Genomic DNA, 19,422 nt, shown 5'->3' on the forward strand with positions numbered 1-19,422 from the left:
TCATCAAATTTTAGTTGGGGAAGAGGTCCCAACTACAGTTGAGTTCCATCAGGGGTCGGAGCCTCCTAAATTTTTCAAGGCTGACATCCAGCAGAAAACCAAACATATTTTGCCTGCTTCCAAGGATCCTCAGAGTGATTGGCAGAACTTCACTTGAGGCTTATTTAATGCCGTTATGGCTCCCAAGCCTCCACAGAGCATTTCTGTTCCTGCTCCCTTCTGGTCCTCTACCTCTCTTAAGAGGCCTAGGGTACAGGATTCGTCAGAGGAGGAAGCTGGTGATTCTGATAAGTCCCTGACTTACTCCTCCTCAGATTCCTTTTTTCTGAGGAAGAAGAGTCAGTCTGGCTCTCCTGACACTTTTTTTTGAGGAGATTTCATTTGGTGATACTGTTTTCAGAATGATGGATTTTTCAAATGGGAATGTGTTCAAGTTTATAGGTTTATAGATTATAGATTTACAGATTAGTACTAAGCTAACTGCCCTTGCGAGCCATTTTAAGCTTAGCCAATTATCCCTTGTGAGACTCAAACCCTGCACCTTGTGTTTGTAAGACAAACACCTTAACCATTAGGCCACCCTCCCAAGTCTCTGATGTTCAGAAGAGGTACCATGAACTTTTGCAAATGGAGTCTCCTAGGTCCTCTGCTGTTCTTGCTGCCTTGCTGGATGCATTTTCTTCTGCTTCTCAGGCTTCTGATTCTCATCTTCCTGCTACCAAAAAACTGATATTTTTTTAAAGTGCCTGAAGACTGCAAGTTTCTATAAAAGTGTCCCTCTGCTGGCTGTTCTGTGGTGTCAGTGGCTTTTGATAAGTTTTCCAAATTATTGCCTTCTACTGAATTGCTGCCATCTGATAAGGATAGCAGGACCATAGAAAAGCTGAGTAAGAAGGTGTATACTTCTACGACCCTAGCCTTTAGGGCTGTGAGCTCTTAGACATGAATGACTAGGTACATTTTGTCTGTTCTCTTTCAAATCTGTCAGGCTATTTTTGATCTCCCTGATTCTACGGGGAAGGCCTATGCTCTTGCCTTGCTAGGGACGTCCTCCCAAGTAGCTTGCCATTCCATTAAATGCAGCTATTATGCAGCTGATTCTTTGTGTAGGGATGCTGCTTTTGGGTCTGTTTTTAGGAGGTATTCCTAACTCAGACATCAGCCTTTGCCTGATGATATCAAGGCTAAAACTGATGGCTGCCCCTCTGGATAACAAGAATTTGTTTGGTGCTGCTGCAGGGTTGTTTAAGTCATTGCAAGAAAAGGGCAAGGCCTTGTGGGAGTTTAAGCATATTTTTGTTTTCCCTGTACCCAAGCTTCAGGGGAATTAGGGAATTATCCTTATAAGGCTGCCTTTGTATGTAGACAGTCTTGCTCTCTCGCCAAAGGTAAAAAGGGTGGTAGAAAGGTTCTTCCTGCTAAGGCTACCCAAAGTCCATCTACTCAGAAGCCTCTTTTTCCTGACAAACCAAGTGCTGTCTGACTATCCTGTTCTTCAGTCACATTCCTCTTTCTCTGTGTCTTTTGCTGCCCCTTCCTATTTAGGTAGAAATCTCCCAAAACTCCTGGGTTCTTTCCATAAGTCACCAGGGTTATTTCATGGTTTGGAAATTCCTTCCCTCCTTTTTGGGCATTCCTCAGTCTCCTCAGGCACAGTTGCCCTTTTTTCCAGAGGTGCTTCAGGGCCTGTTGGACAAAGGAACAATTCAAGAGATTCCAACTCCTCACAGAGGTGAGGGGTTTTACTCCAGAATGTTCTTGATCCCCAGGAAAGAAGGCACCTGGAGACCATTCTGGATCTTTCTCAACTAAATACTTTTTTGAAGGTCCATTCCTTCCAGATACATTCCCTTCAAACCTTGTTTCCTTTCCTCAGGCTTTTCTATTTTTTCCTGGATCTCAAGGATGCTTATCTACACATTCCTATCATCCCCTTTTCAAGAAGTTTTTACATTTCTCTGTTGCTTCCTGGCATTTTCAATTCTCTACTTTGTCCTTTGGCCTCACTGCTGCCCTAAGGGTCTTCACCAAGTGCCTCTCTCCTGTGATTACTTTTTGCAGGCTAAAGAGGATACAGGTCTTTCCCTACATGGACGACCTGCTTATTCAGGCCTCCTCTCAAGTGATGTTACTTCAACATCTACACCTTACCATTTCTCTCTTGCAAAGCCTGGGGATTACTGTAAATTTCCAGAAGCCATTCATGACTCCTTCTCAGGATCATTTTTTTCGGGGTTACAGGATGCAGACTGTTCCAATGCTGGCATCTCTGCCTCCTCCCAAGGCCTTAACTCTCATTGCTTTCTTTTGGTCCCCTCTTCCTCTGGCTTCCATCACAGCCACAGAATTTCTGAGGGCTCTGGGTTACATGGCTTCCACCATTCCTATGCCCCCTCTAGCCAAGCTCCACATGAGAAAACTTCAGTTTGACTTCAACATTCTCATCTTTATTTATTTATTTTATTTGTCATTTCAGTCAGGTGCAGATTTAAAGATATTTATGTTAGAAATGATTTGGATGTTAAAGGGGAGTTTTTAAACATTTTTCAAAAGTTTTAGACTTTCTAGTCCCGCTACTTCCATGCCTCAAGATGGAATTTCAGTGGTGGATTCAGTTGTCCCTCAACCCGGGGCTTCCTTTTCAACCTCCTATCCCCACTCAGGAACTTTTACACAGATGCCTCAGACATGGGATGGGGAGGGGCTCCTTTACTCTCTGAACGTACAGGGCCTTTGGTTGCTTTGACAAAAGAAAGACCAGATCAGTGTCAAAGAGATGAGAGGTTTCTGCTGGCTCTTCAGGCTTTTCATTCTCTTTTTCTTCTAGGGCCTCTCAAGGTTCTCACAGACAATACCACAGTGATGTGGTATGTCAACAAGCAAGGAGGAACACGGTCTTATCTCCTATGCAGGTTAGCCCTTCAGGTTTGGGAGCTGGCTATCTAGTATCAAGTGACTTTTCAGGCACTTTGCATTCCCTCAGATCAGAATATAGTGGCAGATACTCTGAGCAAATCCATAACACTATCCCATGAGTGGATGTTTCACAGGGATGTCTTTCTGTACATTGTCCAAAGGTGAGGTACTCCTCAAGTAGATCTATTTGCCTCCCCTCTGAACAGGCGACTTCCTCTATTTTGTGCCAGAGTCCATGTCCTATGGTCTGGAAGGTGGATGCCTTCTCTTTTTCTTGGAAGGGGATGTTTCTTTATGCCTTCCGTCCCCTTCCTCTCATTCCAAAAGTCCTGTTCAAGATAAAACAGGATGCTCCCAAAATCATGCTGGTAACTCCCTTTTAGCGCAGACAGCATTGGTTCTCCTTTTCTGCTTCTTGCCAAGGGCAATCATCACAAGTTACCTCACAGGGTGGACCTACTCACACAAGACAAGGGATCTCTCATATATCCCCACCTGTCCACTCTTCAACTGACATTGTGGGAGATAGGGTTTTGATCCCCCACAGACACCTTTTGTGCTTCATATCCTGCAGGAGGTCAGGAAACCCACTACTAGAAAATCTTACTTATCCAAATGGAAGATATTTTCTGTTTCTTATTTGTGTGAATTGCTCAATGCTGGGTTGGCATATTGTTATGTTAAAGGCCTACCTTTCAGCTATCTCTGCTTGTCTGCCTTTGACTCCCCCTTTAGCCTCTAGTTTTGAGGCCAAACAATTTCTTAAAGGTGTCCTTTCCATTAGGCCTCGCAGGAAGCTTATCCCTCCTTCCTGAGACCTTAATTTTGTTTTAGAAAAATTGACTCCTGCTGCTTTTGAGCCTGCTGTTTCAGCTTCCTTACAGCATTGTTCTTGGAAGACTGTTCTTCTTTTGGCCCTTACTGATGGGTGTTTGAGTTGCATGTCTTTATGGCTGTTCCTCCTTTTTAGCTTTTCATAAGGACAGGGTGTCCTTTCATAATGATCCTTTTATGCTTAAGGTGGTTAATGAGTTGTCTTAATTAGTCTGTTATTCATTTGCTGACTTTTATCCCTTTCTCCACCAGTGAGAACGTTTTGTACACCTTGGACTTGCATAGACAACTGTAGTATTATTTGGATAAAACTAAAGCTTTTCATAAATCTGAACAGCGTTTTGCTTCTTTTCATTGTAGGTCTTTAGGTTTAGCTGTTTCTAAGCAAACTGTTTCTTCTTGAATATCTAAATCCATTTCTTTTCCCTTCATGGAAGGGCCTTCTTTCTTCTGTTAAGGTTTATTCCACTAGGGCTATGGCTTCGTCTGGTGCTTTTTTCAAGGGTTTGGATACTAATTCTATTTTTGAGGCAGCAGCTTGGACTTCTGTGCGTACCTTTACTAAGCACTGTAAGTTGGATGTGATTTCTAGGGCCAGAGTTGGTTTTGCCTAGCCATTCTCCTTCACATCCTACAGGGCTCTGCAGGCCCTTCCAACTCCTCCCACTCGTCTTCCTGAGCTTTGCACTATCCCTATTGTTAAGAAGACTGCAACAGTGATAAGGAAGTACACAGTACAGTTGTGTAAAATTTTAACATAGCAGTAGATGTATTTCCTCCCTCCCTCCCTCTCCCCCCCATCCTTTTTTCCTTCTACATGTGCTTGTTACCGAACTTTATCCTTAGAGTGTTGTTCCTACTGGGGCTTTTTATTTCTGAGGGTGGTACATCCGGTTGTCACCTTTATGCCCTATGCCATGCATGGGGAGGAAATGTGTGATGCATGGTGTACCCTTAACCAAAAGTTTTTGGTATACTGGCCGGATGTCAGGGCCCTTGGCAGGGGATCCCTGTTGTAAAGAATACTACAACAGAGAAGAGAAAGACATCTATTGGTATGGTAAGATTTTACACAGCTGTACTTTTTAGCATCATCCTTGATGGAGAAGATAATGTCTTAAGGATAGAACCACTCACTTTTTAATTTCTCTAGTTCTTATGGGTTTCTAATACCATCATGAGAATGGACCCCATTTCTAAGTCAAAGTATGATTCAAGTTCATGAAATTAGTATTGTTTCAATCTCTGATTTTAGCCAGAAGTGCTCTTCGGAGCAGCAGCAATGTGCCCAGTAATTACTCCTATGCAATCCATGCAGAGTTACAGGTATCAGTAACATATCTGTACGATTGCAAATTCTTTTTTATAACATCCATTGCTCCTACTACTATTGGAACTGTCTGGGTATCCTTCTTCCACATTGCCCTTGTTTCTGCCTGCAAATCCTGATATTTTATGGTTTTGTGTCTGTCTGTACATAAGACACTGTAGGCACTGGGTGTGGCAATTTCAGTGATCGATGCTACTTTTGTCTTCTTTTCATGGACTACTAGATTTGGTTTTCTGACATCTATTTTTTCAACTGTTGGTAATGGGTGATCCCATGTGACATAAACTTCATCATTTTCTATAATACTTTGAGGCTCATGCTTCCAATGTTTTTCAGCTACTTTAGTATTATAATGTTTACACAATCCCTAATGCCTTGCCACATTATTATGCCTTTCAGTATACAGTCCTTCTGCATTTATATATCACAACCAACAATAAGATGTGTGACTGTTTCCAATTTTGTTTTAAAAAAAAAACTATATTTGTCTGTTTCTCTCACATACTCAGTGGACTTTGTAAACCAATGTGTGCTTAATTCACTATCCTGAGCTGCCAATATTACATTTTTGTCTTTTGGTTTAAATTTACCTCTCTTTAATCATTCCAGTGCTATATCCTGATCAACATGAGGTTGTTGAAACAGTTGTCTATACTTGCAACTGTATTTATGCATTTTCAATCACTCCAAAACCATAAGTTAGGACAGGAAGAACAAACTGGTTTATAGCTTGGACTTTGTTCCTAGATGTCAATGCTGTTCAGCATTAATTTTAGTCTTCTAAAATATTCCTTTCTTTTATATCACATTCTTGTCCTGAACTGATGTTTTCTTGTTGCTGCAGCTTTCCTGCTTTCAAAGTTGCTTTTGCACATTTATCAAGACCAAATTTATCTGAAAAAGTTTTGACCACTTGCAGTTGTGCTTTCAGTTCCTCATCTGATGAACTATACAGTTTTAAATCATCCACAAAAAGGAGATGAGAAGTCTTTACACTTTGTTTTCTGGGAGCCAAATTATAGCCATGATCTAATCTGTTAAGCAGACAGCTTGATGGGTTAAGGGCAAGACAAAAGAGCTGCGGTGACAGAGTCACCATGGAATACCCCCTTTGAATTTTTATCCCTGGAATAATACTTTATGGCTTAACTGCAAAATAGTTTGCCGCTGTTTCATGTTCACTGTAATGTAATTATTCTGTGTAGTGTGACTCGTGTACATTTTTAAGCAGTCTTTTATCCATGAAAATGGGATACTGTCAAATGCTTTTTTGTAGTCTTATCCATGCCATACTTAGATTCTTCCCCTTTTTACAGTTCTCCATTATGACTTTATTTAGCAACAAATGGTCCTTTGTTTCATATGACTTTCCTTTGTTATCCTTCTCTTCTATTGCCATGAGTGAGTTTTCTTCTAAATGGGTATAAACTTTGTTGACATCAATTCCAGTGTATAGTTTATATGTCACTGGAAGGTAGGTTATTGGTCTACAGTTTTTAGGATAGCTTGAAGGTTCACTCTTAAGTAAGCACACTGTTTTTCTGTTGTAAATCAGGCTGGTGTCTGTTCGTAGTGTGCATATAAATAATACTTACTCATGGCTAAATCTTCATATAAAGATATGAATACTTTCAGCCAGAAGTTAGGCAATGCATCTGGGCCTGGGGTTTTACAATTAGTGGCTTTTCTTAACTTTGCTTCAACCTCTCTGGCCATTACTTTATCCCATTTCATATCTCATACATTTGAACTTATTATTATTTTTTTACTTCTTCTATCCATTTAGCATCTTTATGTTACACAGGATCTTCATAGATATTACTCCAAAATGTATCTGTTTCTTCTTTTTTTGGTGGTGTTTCAATTACGTTTGCCTTTTTTCCCAATCCTCTATAAAATGTTTTTGGTTCATCAATCATTTATTTATTTAGTACTTTTCCTTTATGTTTATCTGCATATTTTTTTCTGCCTGTGCTGATATTTTAATTTATTATTTGTGGTAGTGCACTATAGATCCTGATCTGTTCTAATACTGTGCATTGCTTTTATCACATCTATCTTTCTGAGTATTTTTGTTGATCTGTTCCCTCTTCTTCTACACTCTTCTAACAGTGACACTTCTTGTCTTAATTGTCTGATAGTTTTCTCTAATTAATACTTCAATGATGGCATTTTATTTCTTCCCTTCCTTTCCTTATTGCCCTGTGCTTTTGTAGTTAAGACTTTAATTTAGCTGCACAATAATATATTCTATTTACTTCCGAAATATTACATGAATCTCTATGAACAGTCCTAATTATTTGCTTTAACAAACTTCTACATTTTTGGGTTGTATTGATTTTCTGTAGCCTATTTTCTTCATCGATCTTAATATGTCTGTCCATCTCTATTAAATCAAGCAACTCTTCTCTTAGATCATTTTCTTCTAAAGTAAGGGCACATTCTTTCTTCTCTATTTCCTGCTGGATTCTATAGAAAGTTCCACTGCATCTTGCTGTAGCACATTATCTTCAGTTTCATCCTGTGTCATCCATTGCTCTTTCATGTGGGAACTCACTGGCCTGTAACTCCACAGCAATGACTTTGCCAGAGTTGCCACAGGTTCCTGTTCCTTCCCTTGCTGTGCAACTCCAGCTGAACTATTGTACTGGTTTCCTATGGGAGGCACCAAAGTATCTTCATATGGCAATTGATCAGATGTTTCCTGCCCCACCAGTTCTCCTTAATTTGGGGATCCATTGCTCTATCCTGCTGTGATGTTATCAAAGTTAGATTTTCTTCACTAAATCCTTCACTTTTCAAGTAATCTTTAAACTCACTTTCTATTTCTTTAACTTCTCCATTACTAATCCTCTTTTCTACTTTTCCTCTTTGTTTTCTTATTTTTTGTATTGTAAAATTTTCCACATTTGGACGCTTTTGCCTGTATTTCTCTTCCGATATCTTTGGTGCTGCTCTTTTTGTATTGATTAGTTTTGCTTTCTCCTTTGCATAAATATTATACTATATTAAATATCTTTCTCTTTCCTATGTCCATATTTCTTTTTTAGATGTCTCCTGCACCTCCTATTTCTTCTTACTTGGGGAAATCATTGTTCCAGCATGCTGTGATATAACCTACGTTAGACTTTCTACACTAAATCCTTCACTTTACAAATATTCTATAACTTCAACTTCTGTTTATTTTTTTAACTTCTACTTTACTAATCTTCTGTTCTACATTCCCTCTTTGTGATGTTATTTTTTTGTATTGTGAAATTTTCCATAATGGATTCCTTTGCCTGTAATTTCTCTTTGAATATCTTTGGGGCTGCTTCTTTGTATGGATTAATTTGGCTTTCTCCTTGGCACAGATATTGCACCACATCAAATGTTTCTTTCTTTCCCATGTCCGCATGTCTTTTTTCTACCTTTCAAAAATCTCTGTATTTTGTTCTTTTTATTTTTGCATTTCCTCAGTTGCTTCTCTTTCCAAACGACTCAAGGTTTCTTGGTCTATATAATGTTTTTCATAAATCTGTTCTATTAATGAACACAAAATTTTATCTGAAGCTTCCAACAGTTTTTGTTGTGCAAGTATTTTTCTTTCCTTTAATTTCTGTCTTAATCTTTTTGTATATTTTCTGTTTGGAAATTCTGGGCTTATTGCATAATAGTAATGATATATAATTTATTTCTTATCCTCAATAGTCCATTTATCTTTATGGCTCTTTTTTGTCCTATCAGTTTTTGTCATTTTTTGGACTACTACTTCCTTCTACAATGGGGGGCCGTCCTCCTCCTGAGCCTTGCCTAACCCCATTGTAGGAATGCGTCTGTGTCTTGAGGATTCTACACTGTCATTTTTTTCCACGAGTGCACCTACCAGGATTGGGTACTTTTTTATCCTGGGTCTTGTGACCAGCTATCTTTTTTTATTATTTAACCTACTTCTGTCCATGATATATGCTATATAAAATGCAGTCTATTTATCACGCTCATCTTGGTGAGATTTTGTGAAAAATAGGGTCCACCTGGTGAAGGTACTCACCAAGACCCAAGGATGAAATAATTTCAGGCAATATTACTCTCATGCATCTTGCATGCGCACCCTTTGTATGCATGTCACAGGGGCACAGTTTTAGTACACACACTCATGTTTGCTCTGGTGTTTCTTTTGTTGTGTGGTCACATGACACAACACTGTTACAGTAACACATTTGGGAAGGATGACAGGCATCTGTCTGCAAATATATAGAGGAGAATGGCAACTAGAAACCGATACTAGAGTCACAGTTTGATAGAATGGACACAGACAGTAGCACTTTATGTATGCATCCAGCCACAATATATGCATTCAGCCACAGTACAAGCTGAAGGTGTGGCCTCACCCACAGATGAACATAGGGCTATAAATTCTGAATATACACAGGGCTATAAGTTCTGAATATGCACCATCTTCACTGGGAGATGAGGGTACCTTGTTGCTCTAAGCACCAGCAGTGCTTCCGCAGTAGCTGTGACATCAAACGAGTTCATTTTGTCTGATGTGAGAATACCCATCACTGTGCAACTTTGCAGTTGTGCCAAATGCCATCACATGTCACAGCTGGCCTCTGACATTAAGGCATCAGTTGGGTGCCAGGTACAATCTACTGCAACTTAGTCCAGCTAGCAGCAGATAAGGTAGCAGTGCTGATTTGGTCTTATGAGGTGTATAGTGCTGCATACAGTTTTCCTCTCTACTTTGATGTGGAAGACTGCCAGCACCACCATCATGGTCTATACTGGTAATGTTGAAGGTTAGGGTAGCTTTTCTTCTGGTTAAATTTGTCCTGGTCTTTTGGTTTCTAATGCCATGTTGGGAATGGACCCCATTCTTTAGTTAAAGTATGATTAAAGTTTGTGACATTAGTATTGTTTCAAGTCTTTGATGCTGGCAAAAAGTGTTCTTTGCAGCACCCACAATGTGCCAAGAATTGACTCCTTCTTCTGCAATTCATATGGAGCTGCTTGTATTGTTAAATATCTAAGTATGATTTTAATTAATTTTTTATGAAACCCATTGCTTCTACTACTATTGGAACTGTCTGGGTATCCTTCTTCCATATTGCCATTGTTTCTACCTTCAAATCCTGGTATTTTATGACTTTGTGTCTCTCTCTATGTAAGTTTTAGGATGGCTCTTTACCCTACAATGGCCCTCTGTTAGACTGTGCTCATCTGCATCTGACTTTGTACAAACCCTACCACTCCTCATTGTGGGTGGCTACTGCACCTGTCCTTCACTGGCAGGAGATTCTCTGAGCAGACACCATCTAGGTCACACTCCACAGCCACACCCCAACCCTGCCAGTGCAAATCCCCTCTCCAAGTCCTACTGCTACCAGCCAGCAGAGTGTCTGCAGTTCATGGTTAGTTAGTGGTAATACTGCTCAACCACAGGAGGAAATTGTTGCTGACAAAATAACTGTAACCTTGAGCACATTGTTTCCGCCTCCTGTGATATGCCTCCCTATTCCACCCTGTGTAGACCTGGGAAACAATGCAGTGGGGCTCAAAGTGCAGCCATGTTATTGGTCAGAGGGTTCAGGATTTAGAGTTGCCTTTCATTTCTGCTTCTATAAATGAGGCTTGCTTATGTGTAGCTGCTCACCGTGCAGCAGTGGTTGGTAGTGCCCGGTCCAGATGCAAGCACCTGGACAGTTAAGTTTAGCTAGAAAACTAGTAAGAGGATTGCAACCTGTAATTGAAGCACTTCATGAAGTTGAGCTTAAAGCAGCTAACTTGCATCTCCAATAGGGTTAGGATATAGTATTAGTGATATCTAATACCATAATCTAGCACTGTTCAGCAATTTTTCCCTAACCCTAGAGACCACACTAGGAGACCTTTGTAAAACCTAGTCCTTAATCCTTAACAGCCCACCCTAATAGAGTTCCAGACAACATTGTTTGTGCAATTTTCAAATGTCTTCATAGCTGGCTTGGTATATGTGGGAATCTGGAAACAATATGGCAATGGTCTCATGTACACATATAACATTTTAATTCTTAAAGAACCAACACAGTATGCAAGATGTGTACATGCACAACTTCCTATGAGACAAAATTCTCACAAACAAGGTTACTTGTTGAGAAGAACACACACATACTACATCCACCACACAGATAGACCATCTTATGCTGAGGCACTAAAAAGCAGTCTTCCCAAACCTCAAAGATGATCTAAGCCTGCAAATGGTAATGTCTATACTCAGCAATCTGTAAAAAGCAGCACACCAAAAGCAGCAACAAACACTGCACATAACACCTAATGGACCCCTGAAAACAATGCTCATAAGGCAAGTAAACATATTACCCAGGGCTCTTGTCATGGGGACTCGATTGTACGATACACAGACTCCCCACTCACCAGACTGGACAAGAAGTTTATGGCCAGTTGCTTATCTGGAGCCAGGACCCACCAAGTTATAAACACACTCAAGTATTTGCACCACAGGTACCAGTATGATTCTGTCATAGTCCATGTTGGGAGTAAATGCATGAAGTGCACCTGTCTGGATTGTATGAAGTGAGACATTATGGCCCTTTATGAATGTATTTCTCAGACAGGTATGTGCCTTGCATTGAGCAGCATTCTACCTTCAACAAGGATAATGCCACAGTATGAATAAAAATGATTGACTTTAACTGTCTGTTTCTGGTGTCAATCCAGAGGGATTCAATATGTCAGCCTAGGTGAACATGGTCAGCTGACCATGCTGCTTTGCCAAAGATAGCCTGTGTCTGCCACCCTGGGCTTCCAGAATTTGGCTAAAACTTTAACCACCCCCTTAAATCCCTTTTTCAGGCAATACCAAAGTGACAAACCTACAGACATGGCAAATAAAACCCAAAGGAATCTAAAGGTGTTACTGCTGAATGCTAGGAGCCTTAAAAAGAAATGTCACACCCTACAAGCTCTCCTCACTCTGGAGAATAAAAATATCTGTGCTATTACTGATACTTTGTATAAAGCTACAGAAAGTACTCTGGCAGTGCAATGCTACAATTCATTCCACACATTTAGACCATCAGCAGCACAGACTGGACTAAAGGTGGATGTGTCTCAATCTACATTAGCAACAATGCTGGCTCTGTTCTTGCTCAACACCAGGAAAAAATATACCCCTAAACGTGAACGCATACCTATTCATACCTTACAACTCCTTAATCTCCCTTCTTCTCTCAATTCCTTCCCATTTGTTTATCTCCCTGGGCTTTCTCTCACTTAGAATTATAATTTCTGTTTGTATTATACTAACTTTATTTTCAGAAAACTGGCTAAGATTTCTCTAACTATTAAATTATGATCATATTACTTGTATCTATTCTTAACCAATGTTTTCATATTATGTCTAATTTGGTATAATTATTTTAAAGTGTAGTTGTTTATGGATTGTAGTTAAAGACTGTAAAATTGTTCTTAAAATGTTTTGTAATATTTTGGAGCTTTTCTTCCTGGTCCTCCACAGAAAATGGGTCTCTACCCAGTTGAACTTCCCCAGTAATCAAGTGTCAGTAAATAAATACATACATATAATGCAAGGTTGGTTAAACAGGATAATCCCCTGGAGTTCATCCATGTGTAAATCACCATAGAAAGAGTCCCTTACCATATTTTAGCAACCTATAGGCTGCCATCCATGTCACAAGAATCCCATAACTCTTATCTAGTTCTACTGAAGGGACTTTCCATTCAACCAAACACTCTATTCAAGGGGGACTTTAATTACCCCAGTAGAGCGAGAAACATATACTGGCTGCAACTTGCAGGCTCAGCAGTTCCTGGACTTAATTGCAAGTGCTCTTGATGGGTTAGTGTGTGCTCTAATAAGAGGTTCAAACATAATGGAAGAGTTCACAACAGTCTATGCAGAGTTGTTCACAGAAACACTGTACAAACATGTAAATGGTTGCATAGAGACTGATGTACCTACCACTTGAGGCACCTTTTAACTATGGCCTCAAAACAGGCTATGTACCAAGAGAATGGAGGATGGACAACAATTATCGCATTTCACAAGGGTGTATCATTAACTGACCCAGGAAACTACAGACGTGTTAGTCTAACTAGTCAAATCACCCATGGAACAAATAATCATAATAATCAACAAAGACATTGGCAATCTACAGACATTGTACCCATTCCAGTTTGGTTTTGTCAGGGGAAGGTTATGCCTACTCAGCCTGGTAGATTTTATTTTTTTGAAGCTACCCAAGGCAATGTCTGAAGGGAAAATTGTACATTCTGCCTACTTAGATCTGGCTGAGGCATTCCATGTAATACCCTACTTGGGTATTGTAGACAAACCAAACTAGGCATAAATCCATAAGTAACTTGATGGATTGCCAGCTAGCTCACAAATGGGACCAAGAAGTCAGAACTGGTGAGACCACCTCCACCAACTGGCAGGTCATCAGTGGAATACAACTGTGCTCCATGCTGTGCCCACTCCTGTTTGTCATCTACTTCTCTGAGGTCAAAGCTAATGTCAAGGACCTCTGGTTTACCAAGTTCACAGGTGACTGAAAATTAGGAGCTGTAATAAGTTCTGTGCGAATCTGGAAACAATATGGCAATGGTCTCATGTACACAGATAACATTTTAATCCTTAAAGAACCAACACATTATGCAAGATACCAACATCCTGCAAGAGCTAAGACAAATGACTGGTGCCAAAGCCATGGATTAAAACTCATTGCAAAGAAGGGCATTATAGTACCTTTTGGGAAAACATCAACCCATTCAAACAGCTGGCATGGCAGATGCAGATCTGAGAAGATATGTAGGCAGTAATCTGGCCTTTGATCAACACATATCTAAGTTGGCAAGAAAATCATTCCATGTTTCCCAGCTTGTAAGTAAGGGAATGGCATCCAGGAAGTTGCAGTACCGCTCGACTCAGCCATTATTAGACCTATTACTGAGTACAACCCTGCCTTTGGCATGCACCTGACTAGGCATATGAAACAGGCAGAATGTCCACAGAGGTTCCTCACCAAGAGAATTCAGGGTATTAACACATTGCTCTATACAGATTGCCTTAGAGCCCTGTGTCTATATTCAATCTCATACAGGTTCTTGAGAGGCAATCTGTGCCTATCACAGTAACACCCTTCTGTTTTTGAGCTGTATTGTGGCAGTACACTAGATCTAGCTTTTGAACATATGCAAAATGAGCATCACCAGAAATACTAGATACAGGAATTTAAACTTTGCTTGCAATATGAATAGAACATGCTGGTGAGACAGATATGTGTCTCAAAGGATCCACATACTCTGCAATAGGCTCCCCATCCATGTCAAGCAGAGTCCATAGCTAACTCTATGGGAAATTGTAAATTCATCCTGGGGCTGTCCCCCATGTCTCCTGTAGAGAAATGCCAACAGTAAATATTCCCTAACATGTCTCCCACATAACTTTTTAGCAACACCCTACCTATCATGCCCCTCCTAACATACCCCACCAATTTAGAAACACATTATACAAGGGAATGCAATTGGGTTCGGTTGTGTAGCTAGGCATATAGAGGCCCTGGTGGTCATTAGCTTAGTGTATATACCTATAAACCTATATGCCATTTTGTGCATGGTCATCTGTGAATATGATGTTGACTGTGACCTACTGCACACTTTCTCATATATGGTGTATGAGGGAATGACTGATGCACATTATGGCTTGACCATGTTACAGGCCAGCACAGACTGATATTAACACTACATCCATTGTGTTTCTTCTGTTGCTATATGCTCATCAGTGCCTATTAGGTCCAGACCAGACATTGTTTCACTGGCAGTGTTGTCTACTACACCCATAATTGTCTGTGGGTGGTTGTGTAGCTGCTGTTAAGTCAAACTCTGATAATGGTGTTGATACATTTTCCCCACTGTCCATTTATGTACTTGGTCCACTTGTAACAGTGTCATATGGGTGCCAAACCTGTCTCCTCACCAGCATATTATGTTGCATGCAGCATGCTAAGGATGTCCTGGAGAATGTAACAGGGGTAACAAATATCTCTTGTTTTCAGTAATACTATTTTCGGTTAAATAATGATTTTAGTCTAAATAATTTACTAGTAGGGCATGACAGTACATTTGCAAAGGATATTATTGTTATTTATCTCATATGTTCTCTATTACAGCTATATCAAATGTGCTACCCAATCAGAAGACAACCAACATTTCTGTCATTATTTCTGGTTCCATGTTGCCATACTATCTCTCCATACCTCTCAACCTCTTAGAGCAAGAAATATGGACAACGCCATAAATAATGGGGGAACAACGGCCCAAAAAATATGGATAACTTTTAAATATTATTTGTACAAACTTAGAATAACAGGTTTTGCATTATCCTCTTTTTATCATACATTTCTTGAAGGACATGAAGTCTGAAACTCAAATGTCTATCATTATTTTCTGACTTCAGTTCTCAATGATTTGCTTTTACCAGAAAAACAAAATTTAAAGAGTAACAAACCAGAAAATATGAGACAAAAATATTGACATTCTGCGAAAATCTGGACAGTTGAGAGGTATGTGTCTCTCACATTTTGTGGGTCACAAGCTTTTCTTCTACAAACCCCTTGTTGTGCCACTGCATTGTAAGAGTATACAGGAAAAATAAAATTTTTCATGATGGGTATGCAACTTGAATACTGTTCAGACATTACTTGGTTGAGCTGATTGTAAATCTTCATGCTGCGAAAATAAAGGAAATGGTCTTTACCACCAAAAATATACATCCTGGGATATCTCAGTCAGTTTCTCTATAGTTTTAAAATATTGAATTGTCAAGTCTTTCAATGCTGCTATCATAAAGGTCAGTTCAAATTACTTGATTTAGATACAGTGAGCTTCAGTAAGGATATAAATTCTGTTTTAATCAAGAGTAATGAATCTTCTCATGTCTAAAGTACAAAAATATTTTCTACTGTTCAGTGCTACACTTTTTGCTGAAGCTATGTAGCCCCTTATTTTTTAAATACCTTTCACCAACACCTGTGGTTAATTCCTAGTGACACCTATGGTTGGTACTCACCATATACACAGACATTGCAGAGATGCAATGTAGGAAAATGGACATTTTTTTTCACTTTTTTTTTTTTTTGAAAGTACCCCCATGCCATGTTATATTTGACTCTTCCTCAACTTGAAATGACTGATTTCAGGCCCTTGGAATGGTCTGTATATCCTGGAGAGACCAACAGAATTATGGCCTTTGTTCATGTTAATTTTATACATAGTTGGATAATACTACTTTCCATCCCTACTCCGGGGAGAAAAACTGCCCAATCCCATATTGGGCACATCTGTATAAATGATGATGTGCTTAGTAAAATCAGGAAATGTCAATGATTCAGAGCCCAGGATATTCTTTAATTGTAGAAGAAGAGGACATTTCAACAATGGACCAGATATTGAGTATATAAAGAGCAAAGGAACATGAAATGGAAAAAAATAATTAACTTTATAAAAGATGGCTAAGCAAGCAAACACACTGACAAACAAGAGTGACAAAACAGAGGAAGTAAACGAAAAAATGAGAAATGGAGAACAGCTGTATATTTAAGCAAATAATGAAACCAAGTAACAATTGTGTCACTGTTGTTATAGTATGTATTGCAATGGGGTAGCCTGCTGATGGTAGGTGGTGGGTACCAAGCTCCAAGGCCCCTTACTTGGATGAAAACTCTCCAGAGACTCTCAATCTTCTGTTCGGAGCAAATTTGGCCAATAACAGAGTCACTATAGATGTTGTTGTTTGTCTTTTGGCTTTTTCCCGGTAAGGGGTCACCACAGCGGAACTCCGGTCCATTAATGATTGGCAGTAGATTTTTTATGAAACGCCGAGGTGCCAGCTCGACGCTCAACCTTCAATGAAGGCACGCCCATTTACGCATGCATGTCTTTCGAACGCTACCCAACCACGGGGAGGACATGCATACTCCACACAGAAGGCACTCCCAAGCCAAGCTGAGAATCGAACGGGAGAACCTCTTGCTGTGAGATAACAATGCCTCCGCCGTACCACCGTGGCATTAACAGAGTCACTATAGATAATATCATTAATTCATTAATACCAATAGTGTTATAAAGCCGCAATTACAGTAAATTAAAAATGTGTTTTTAAGATGTGTGTTACGTACTATGTAGTAAAATCATAAGAGAAACTGGGGTCAAAATATTTTGCAATGCAACTTTAGATCCCTGGCATATGGTGGTCAGTCAATAAACACTTCAGAATATTCCTTGCTGCAGGATCAAACTGTAGGTTTTCCTTCACCTAACATCTCCACAGTTTTGTAAGGACATTCCTTTAAGAGTTAATAAAAAAATGAATAAGATCAGGGAGAGAGAAACAATGCAAGGACAAGAAAGGAAACGTGATTGAGAACAAGTGCTCCATTTCGGCAATGTTAAATACATATACCAAGAAATCTTGTGGGCACCTGAAATATATGCCTGAAAGATAAAGGTTGGCAGGTAAAGAAATGGTATGGAAATTGTAGGGGAATAATAAGTAACAGGACTGTAAATAAAGCAAGTGAAAAGTAGACAGATAAAATAAATAAAATAGATATAGAGATTTAAAATAAAATGAGTAAAACAAACCCTGTCTTGAAAAGAAAAACAGTTTAAAATAAAGCAGAAGGATAGAAAAGTTAATTTTGTCTTTAAAAATCCAGTGAAAATGATCCATATGACCTCACTCAGTAAAGTCACTTTTACTGTTCGGTGCTATTATCAGAATAAATGAGAAAATGAGATCAGCAAAATTGTGACATTAATGTCAGGATCCAGCAGTCTGGATGGGTAGTTTTTAACTCTACAGGTACAAAAAAACATTCAGTGATGACTTCAATGTTGTTTATGATTTTTTTAGCAAAAAACAACACTAATGATAAACTACAAGGAACTTTTTCTCAAAGCTTGATGACCTGGACTATTTTTTATACAAATGCAAAATGTTGAGTTTTATTTTTGAACTAATAGAGGCTTTGATAATTGTGTTTTTATTATAATGAGGGCTATCATTAAAAAACAATGAGGTAGAAATAAAGAAGTTGCAAAAAACTGTAGAATGTATAAACAAGGACATACTCATGATTTACTATTTACAGTGGGAGAGAAGAGAAAAGCAAATATCAAACTATTAAAATAAATTAGAAAGTAAATGTTTGGAGGTTAAAACAAAAATTAAAACAAGATTGAGAGAGATTTAAATGAATACAAAACAAAGATGAGAATGTTAGAAATTATGACATTAATCACTACAGAGAGAACTAACAATGACATTTCTGACAATGAATTGCCTTTAGAGAATGATTATGTCTGAGAGACTTGCACAGGGAACCTGTTACTTACAATTCAAAAAATATTTTCATTACACAGAGATAGCAAAATTAACAGTAGTTTTTTGAACTATTGACAAAAGGTTTTGGTTTATACCTAGAGAGAAAACAAATGAGCTTAAAAAAATTCTGAGTTGTCACAAAGTGCAGTCTAATTTAACAGACCCAGAGTTGAAAACTTTGAAATCATTAATGAGAGCAAAATGTTTGACATATTAAATGACAATACCAAATACACCAGAATATCCGAAGATAAAAAGTTTTTTTTGTACACAAAAATTTTTTTAAAAGATTTTCTTGCATTTTAAAAAAAAAAAAAAATCACTTGCAAATGAAAAAAAAGGTTTTTTGGTACCTGGATGTGATAGACTTATTTGCTACTTGAATCAAAAAACTACTAGGCACAATGAGTTCAGAACTGTTTTGTTATTAATGGAGATTGTCCTAAAGAATAATTTGATGAATTTTTGGTTTGTGAAGGAATACCTAAATGGTACCACATTTTTTAAAAATTCACTCACAAATTCACTACTGATGAATTGAAATACCTTGACGTTAACATATCATCATTACATATGATGGACAAGTGAAAGAAAGGTTTTACAGAGAATTTATGAGCACACCTATGATAGGGGGTATGTGTGAGAGACTTTTTGAATAGAATACAGGGAATTATGGTGGTGGGTGTGGAGGCCAGTAAATTCCCCTGGTTTAAATGACATGATCACTTGCCCCTGTGTTAAAAAATGAGATCAGCAAAATTGTGACATTATTTTAAAAAAGTTATGAGTATATAAAAAGCAGTTAATTGAATGTATTAGTGTAAACAGAATAAAGATTATGCTGATTATGTCCAATATAGACAAATTCAGGAGAAAATACCCATTACAGAACATTTCAACCACAAAAGGCCACTCAAACTTCTGCCCTTACGATAAAGCAATATCAGTAAATATACAC

This window comes from Protopterus annectens, chromosome 8.part1, assembly GCF_019279795.1.
Source record: "Protopterus annectens isolate FY-2018-M chromosome 8.part1, PAN1.0, whole genome shotgun sequence".
NCBI lineage: Eukaryota > Metazoa > Chordata > Ceratodontiformes > Protopteridae > Protopterus > Protopterus annectens.